The 7,596-nt window shown below is 44.3% G+C and overlaps 1 protein-coding gene across 11 annotated transcripts in view; it reads left to right on the top strand.

The window, feature by feature from the left end:
* Positions 1 to 3,992: 3,992 nt before the first annotated feature.
* TASOR2 (transcription activation suppressor family member 2) overlaps positions 3,993 to 7,596 on the top strand; it is an 82,086-nt gene continuing 78,482 nt past the window's right edge. For 7 of the 11 annotated variants that reach the window (XR_004262630.1, XM_032258204.1, XM_032258206.1 and 4 more), the window contains exon 1: positions 4,222 to 4,330. The gene's annotated coding sequence lies outside the window, so the exon portion shown is untranslated. Of the gene's footprint in view, positions 4,331 to 7,596 lie in introns of all 11 variants that reach the window. The other 4 variants (XM_032258214.1, XM_032258212.1, XM_032258211.1 and 1 more) reach the window with 2 other exon arrangements.

Below are 7,596 nucleotides of genomic sequence, written 5' to 3'. Positions count from 1 at the left end.
GGTTGGTGTCACATCTGCTCCACATAGGTTTGTTCTGGAGACCCGGGCTGAAGAGACAACAGCTACACAAGATATGTTCTCCACATATGAATCACCTGAGCACAAGAGCCAAGTCAAATGACAGGGGCACACTTAAGAATCCTGCTGTGTCATGCCTGCTGGTATTCTATCAGCCAAAAGACCTCACTTAGACCAAGCCCAATATCAATGGAAAAGTAAACTTAGCCAACAGTGGGGAATAAGGGCATAAATATTTGCAGACACAAAAATCCAAATTATCATGTCTAGCATTCCAAAATCCCAATCCCAGCTTTTCATCCAACAGAAATGAGTGCCCCTGTACACCAAGAGATATCAGTAAGAGTGATCACAAAAGTATTATTTATAATAGCCAAGAACTGGATACAGCCCAAATGTCCATCAATAATACAATGAGTAGAGCAAATATGTTACATTCACACCTTCATATACAGCAATGAAAACAGAAGAACAAGTACACCCAAAAACATAGTGAGTCTCACAAACAGGCACAAAATTATTCACTTTAAATACAGTTCAAACCACAAGCAAACTAAATGATAAAGCTTCAGGGTGCGTAGTTAGGTGGCACACTTACTTTTAAAAGCAAAGAAGAGATTACCATGGAAGTTGGAATAGTGGTTAGGCTAGGGAAGCGGGGTGGGGTACTGGCAATGTTCTGTTTTGTGACAGCGTGTTGGTTTCATGTATATTTGCCTTGTGATCAATCATGGAGTTGTACATTCTGGTTTTGTGCACTATTAAAATAGTCATTATATTACATTCTCTACTTCTACAGTCAGCCTTATTCAGTTCTTAGTCTCATTTTCACTTCTTAAGTCCTTTGCACTTGCTTTGCCTTCTGTCTGGAAAGCTCTTCCTGCACATATTCCAAGCTTTGGTTCTATCGGTTTGGATCTTTAGGGTTTGACCTTGAATGTCCCCATTTCGTAAGATCTTGTAGTTCTGTTGCTTCTGCCCTTGGCCTCCAGCCCCCAGTCCCATCCACTAGCATTTCCAGTGAGTTTTCACAGCGTGTATTGCTATCTGAAATTGTTTGTTGTTGTGGTGATTTACCTGTGTTTGTCACTCACCTCTGGAATAAATTCCAATATGGGCAGGGTCCTTGTCTAGCTTGTTCATGATTGTAAAATCAGAGTCTACTATGGCACCTGGTCACAGTAAACAGTAAACACAATGACTAAATCACTTGGTATTACCAGCACAGTGCCTGACTCATGATGCATGTTCATTAGCACTTAATCTCTCTCATTGGTACAGTCATGTGTCACTAGTTTCAGTTAACAACAGACCACACATCCAACAGTGATCTTATATGATTATAATACAGCTGAAAAGTTCTATTGCCTAGTGATATTGTAGCCATCTTAATTTCATACAGCAATGCATTGCTCACGTGTTTGTGATGATGCTGGTGTAAACTAACCTACTGTACTGCCAGTCGTATAAAAATATAGCACACACAGCCGGCTGTGGTGGCTCACACCTGTAATCCCAGTACTTTGGGAGGCTGAGGTAGGCAGATGCCCTGAGGTCAGGAGTTCGAGACCAGCTTAGCCAGCATGACAAAACCCTGTCTCTCCTGAAAAATAGAGAAATCAGCTGGGCATGGTGGCAGGTGCCTGTAATCCCAGCTACTCAGGAGGCTCAGGCAGGAGAATCAGTTGAACCTGGGAGGCAGAGGTTGCAGTGAGCCGAGATCACAGCACTGCACTCCAGCCTGTGTGACAGAGTGAAACTCCGTCTCCAAAAAATAAAGTATAGCACACACAATTATGTACAGCACATAATACTTGATAATGATCATAGACTATGTTACTGACTTATTTATTCACTATACTTTTATCGTTTAGAGTGTACTCCTAATCGCTTCTCGCCTTTTGACTAAGATCAAGTGTAGAGTGTACTCCTATTTATTTTTTTAAAAAGGGTAATTATAAATCAACCTCAGGCAGGTTCTTCAAGAAGTATCCAGAAGAAGGTATTGTTATCATAGAATATGACAGCTCCATACATGTAGCTGCCCCTGAAGACCCTCTAATGGGACAAAATGGAGGTGGAAGACAATGATATTGATGGTCTTGACCCTGTATAGGCCTAGGCTAATGTGTGTTTCTGTCTTAGTTTTTAATGAAAAAAGTTTAAAAAGTAAATTAAAAATTTTGAAAATAGAAAAAAAAAACCTTACAGATTAAGGATATAAAGAAAATATCTGTGTACAGCTGTACAATGTGTTTGTTCTAAGCTGAGTGTTATTACAAAACAGTCTTAAAATTTAAGTTTAAAAAAGTTAAAAAGTTACAAGATTATTAAAGAATTTTTAAAAATAAATTCAGTGTACCTTAGGTGTAGAGTGTTTATAAAGTCTACACGAGTGTACAGTAATGTCCCAGACCTTCACATTCTCATCGCTCACTCACAGACTCACCCAGAGCAGCTTCCAGTACTGTAAGCTCCATTCGTGGGAATGCCTTATACAGATATACCATTATTTATCTTTTATACTGTATTTTTACTGTACTTTTTGAGATGGACTCCTACTATGTTGCTCAAGCTGAATGCAATGGTGCAATCTTAGCTCACTGAAACCTCTGCCTCTGGGGTTCAAGAGATTCTCCCGCCTCGGCCGGGCGCGGTGGCTCAAGCCTGTAATCCCAGCACTTTGGGAGGCCGAGGTGGGTGGATCACGAGGTCAAGAGATCGAGACCATCCTGGTCAACATGGTGAAACCCCGTCTCTACTAAAAGTACAAAAAATTAGCTGGGCATGGTGGCGCATGCCTGTAATCCCAGCTACTCAGGAGGCTGAGGCGGGAGAATTGCCTGAACCCAGGAGGCGGAGGTTGTGGTGAGCTGAGATTGTGCCATTGCACTCCATCCTGGGTAACAAGAGCGAAACTCCGTCTCAAAAAAAAAAAAAGAGATTCTCCCACCTCAGCTTCCGTAGCAGCTGGTATTGCAGGCACCTGCCACCACACCCAGATAATTTTTGTATTTTTGGTAGAGATGGGTTTCGCCATGCAGGCTAGGCTGGTTTCAAACTCCGGACCTCAGACAATCCGCCTGCTTCGGAGTCCCAAAATGCTGGGATTACAGGCGTGAACCACTGCACCTGGTCTTACTGTACCTTTTCTATGTCTAGATATGCTTGTACAAATACTTACCATTGTGTTATAATTGTCTACAGCATTAAATACAATAACATACAGCATGGGTTTGTAGCCAGCAGCAATGGGCTATGCCTTATAAGCGTAGGTGTGTAGTAGGTTATGCTTCTAGGTTTCTATGATGTTTGCTCAAAGACCAAATTGCCTAATGAGGCATCTCTCTCAGAAGGTGTTCCTATAGTTAAGAGATGTGTGCATGAGTATGTATCATGGGCAAGGATAAAGCTGAACTTACAGATGGCCACTTTATTTATGGTTACCTTAGCTCTCTGGGCACGTGTTATAAATTTATAGAGGTGCTTTCCTAGGGGTAACAGCCACACCTGCTATATGCATTAAAACAAGGGCAAGATTTCGAAAATGTCGCATTTGGCCAAGACAAAGAAACTCTTCTTGTAGCAGTAGCTGCGGCGGGAAACGCAGAAAAGGGCGAAAGCGCCCGAAGGCGGCCACGTGGGCGACTGCCACAGCACTCTAGCTCCGCCGACGGGGCCTCTCCCGCCTCTTCCCAAAGGCAATTTCCGCATCCGGTTAGGGTCGGCTTCGCGAGAAAAGACGAGCGCGCCGGGATTGGCCGTCCAATCAGGAGTGAGCTGAGGCCTTACGCCTGCGCAGAAGGGAGACGAGAGCGCCGCGTGGACGCCGACCTCGGCCCGCGCCTGCGCCTGGGCTTCTCCCCGGCGATTGGTTCCCCTGTCTGAGGGGGACGCCTCACTTCAGTTTTCACTTTCTTTTTTTTGCCCCCCCCCCCCCCGCACCTCTTCTTTTCCTTTGGCCGTGAGGTTTTGCTTCCGGTTGCTAGCGCCGGTCACCGAGAAAGTCGACATGTTCTCTCAGGCGGCCAGGCGTCCCGGGGCTGCCTCTCGCCTGTGACCCTGACGGGAGACGGAGCGCGGGCGGGCGCGGCGTCCCTGTCAGCGCCAGCAGCGAGGACCCCGGGGCCGGAAGGAGGGCGTGCCCCTGAGGGGTCTCCCCGCGGGAGCGCGGAGCCGGCGCCTGGTGCTGCCCACGTGCGCCGGTTGTCGCGAGGGCCGGGGAGGACGCAGAGGACGGCCTGGAGAAGCATGGGAAGGAGGCTGAGCCGGGATCTCAGGTCCTCGGGGGCGGCGGCCGCGCCACGGACGGGTAAGTCACCCCGGGTTGGGCGCCTGGGAACCCTGCGAGGAAGACGGCGGGTCCCCGAGGCCGAGCGCTCGGGCAGCTGCCGGGGCTGGGCTGCGAGCGGCGGGCGCGTTCTCCCCGCCTTTTGCCGCGCTCGGGGTGAGGGGGTGGGAGGGGTCGGCGCCGGCTAGATGACTCGACCTTCTGTCCTGCGCTACCACCTGCGGCCGCGCTCGGTGTCGCGGGCTGGGAGACCCTAACCGTGTCGTCTGGCCCCTTTTTGAGGCGTTTCGTTTGCGTCGCCTGTCAGGGGACAGCTTCGTCCTCGGGGATGTGATGATAAGGTCTTGGCTGAAGTTTCCCTCCTCGGGCTTGCGCCGGCTGGGAAGGCATTTCCTGCGGGTTCTGGGAAGCCTGCTGCAGAAGTTTCTTTGAGCGTATGAAAGTATAGTGAATAAATAAGCCGGTAACATAGCCTTCTTAGAGACCTGATGGCAATGCGCCACCTTTTCTTTTTAGGGCAAAGCAGGTCTCTCCGAAGCGGGGGTCACTTAGCAGCAAAACCAAGCCGGGCTTGAGCGTTGGGATTACTTGGTCCGAGCAACCCAGAAGTTTGTCTGAAGGCGGCGCCAAGCAGCGCTTCGTGGGAGGACTGGGTTGATGAGTGACATTTTGAGCAAGATTGCTTTGCAAATTCTCAAGTTTTTCTTAATCTCCTCTTGTCTATTTGAAATCTGTAAATACAAACAAACCACGCTTTCTCTTCCTTAATCTCCCTGTAAGGTTAAGTTAGAATAGTAAAGTTTATGAAAATGTATCCAAAACTTAAATATGTGGTATACAAGTATATGGTATTGTTGGAATAGCATTCGCGATCTGAGAGTCGACAGTGTTCCCCTGAGTAGAACGCTAAAAGGGAAGAGGAATGAGCTTGTGACATTTTATATAGGATGAGCCTGGCGGTAATCCTACCTTGGAGGTTTATAACAAAGCAGTGTCTCCTAAGGGTGCAAGAATACCCTTCTGTTGAAAAACTGCCTTATTGGAATCACTAGCTGTATGCAGTATCTCCGGTACCGTTCATCAATAAATCACTAAGCCAGGACAGAAAAAGGGTGACGAAAGGTCCACAGTTATTTTAAGGAATACAAAGACGGTATATTTGAAATTTTGTATGTATGCAGGACATTTGCCCAAATGTAACTAATTTTCTTGAAAGGGAGCTATAAGCATCCCTGTAGTCTAAACATAGTTGCTTAAATAGGTTAAAATCGGTAACGTGCCTACAAACTTGAGTGAGACGTGTTTGTTAAATATAGTATAATATCTAGTAAAAATAGATTGATAATGGCATGTGTTTATCAAGTGACTCTCATTCTTCTATTGGTAGACATTCAAGTTATTTTCGAGGTATCCCTATAACCATACTGCAGTCATTATCTCTTGCTTTTATAAACAGTGCTTCAGGTGCTCATGATAGTATTTCTGTAGAATTGAGTCCTTACGAGAGTGCTGGATAATAATGTTGCTAAATTGCCCCGAAATGATTGTACCTTTCTATGTTCACTCTCTCCAAGATGTGTTTTTATCTCCCATGCTAGCCAGCACTGGATGATAATAGTGTTTTAAAATTATCTTAGCCGCCTTAGTAATTGAAAGTAACATTCTGTTTTAATTTTTATCTTCCTTGGTGAATACAAAAGTTAAATATTTTTAGCCAGGTCATATCACTGGCTGATATTTTTACTGGGTCTGAGCTCTCTTTTCTTTGACCCATGTTACTATTACCATAGTACTTTAATTACAGTTTTATAATATATGTTGGTATTTTCTTTTGAAAAAGAGCTTTGGGTTTTTCATTTGCATTTTTTCTTCTGGAAGAAATTAGAACTATCTTTTTAAGTCCTATAGAAAATCTTTTCGGGATATTGATTGATGGTGTTGAATTTATAATTTCAGAAGAGACATTCTTTTGAGTTTTTCCTCCTAGGAGAATAGGTACATCTCCCTTCTTTAAAAATTTTTATTGTGAAATATGTCATTAATATGTACTGACAAAACGTATCTGTGTAGTAAATATACTTGTCTGTACATACTAATGGCATATATCACAATAAAAATAATAAAAACTTAATTAAAAAGCTTTAGAAGATTAGTTTAGAAACCTTCTGTGTGTTTCTACCCCAGGAGGAAAGTGTTCCCTGTCCCCATTACCATGGCCATTATTAATTTTGTATTATTCCCTTGCTTTTTTAAACAGTTTTATCACCTGTATAGGTAATCTTAACTAACATTGTTTACTCTTACCTGTTCTTGAACTTTATTTAAATAAAGTCGTATTCTGTATTCCATGAATTACTTTTGTTAAACATTGGGTTTCTGAGATTCATTCATGTTAAAGCACGTGCCTTATGGTTTAGCAGTTTAGAAACTTGATTCCCAGGACTCCTTTATGCTTTTAAGAACCATTGAGGTGGCCAGGCACGGTGGCTCACACCTGTAATCCTAGCACTTTGGGAGGCCGAGGCAAACCTGTCTCTACTAAAAATACAAAAATTAGCCGGGCGTGGTGGCAGGTGCCAGTAGTCCCAGCTACTCGAGAGGCTGGGACAAGAGAATCACTTGAACCTGGGAGGCAGAGCTTGCAGTGAGCCACGGTCGCGCCATTCTACTGCAGCCTGGGTAACAGAGTGAGACCCCGTCTCAAAAAAAAAAAACAAAAAAAAACTTGATCCCAAAGATCTTTTATTGGATTATATCAATTGATAATTACCATATTAGATATTAAAACTGACCAATCTGAAATATATGTATATTTATTGATATCTTTAAAAATAACCCATTACATCTTAACATATTTTATCCCCCCAAAGTTAGTGACAAGAGTGGGATTTTTTGTACAGTTTTGCAAATATGCTGAATGTTTCCTTTAATGACTAGAGTCTTATCTGCTTTTGTATTCATTGTCTTGCCATGTGTTTCTTTGTTTTTTGTTTTTGTTTTTTTAGGCATTGTTTCACTCTCCTTGCCCAGGCTGTAGTGCAATGGCACGATCTCTGCTCACTGAAACTTCTGCCTCCCAGGTTCAAGTGATTGTCCTGCCTCAGCCTCCCAAGTAGCTGGGATTACAGGCATGTGCCACCACGCCCGGCTAATTTTGTATTTTTAGTAGTGACGGGGTTTCACTGTGTTGTCCAGGATGGTCTCAATCTCCTGACCTCGTGATCCTCCCACCTCGGCCTTCCAGAGTGCTGGGGTTACTGGCGTGAGCCAGCACGCCTGACTTGCCA

The sequence above is a fragment of the Sapajus apella genome, unplaced genomic scaffold (assembly GCF_009761245.1).
Source record: "Sapajus apella isolate SASKATOON/1434 unplaced genomic scaffold, GSC_monkey_1.0 scaffold100, whole genome shotgun sequence".
NCBI lineage: Eukaryota > Metazoa > Chordata > Mammalia > Primates > Cebidae > Sapajus > Sapajus apella.
Note: the sequence above shows the minus strand (reverse complement) of the source record. Positions and strands in the feature narration are given on the sequence as shown.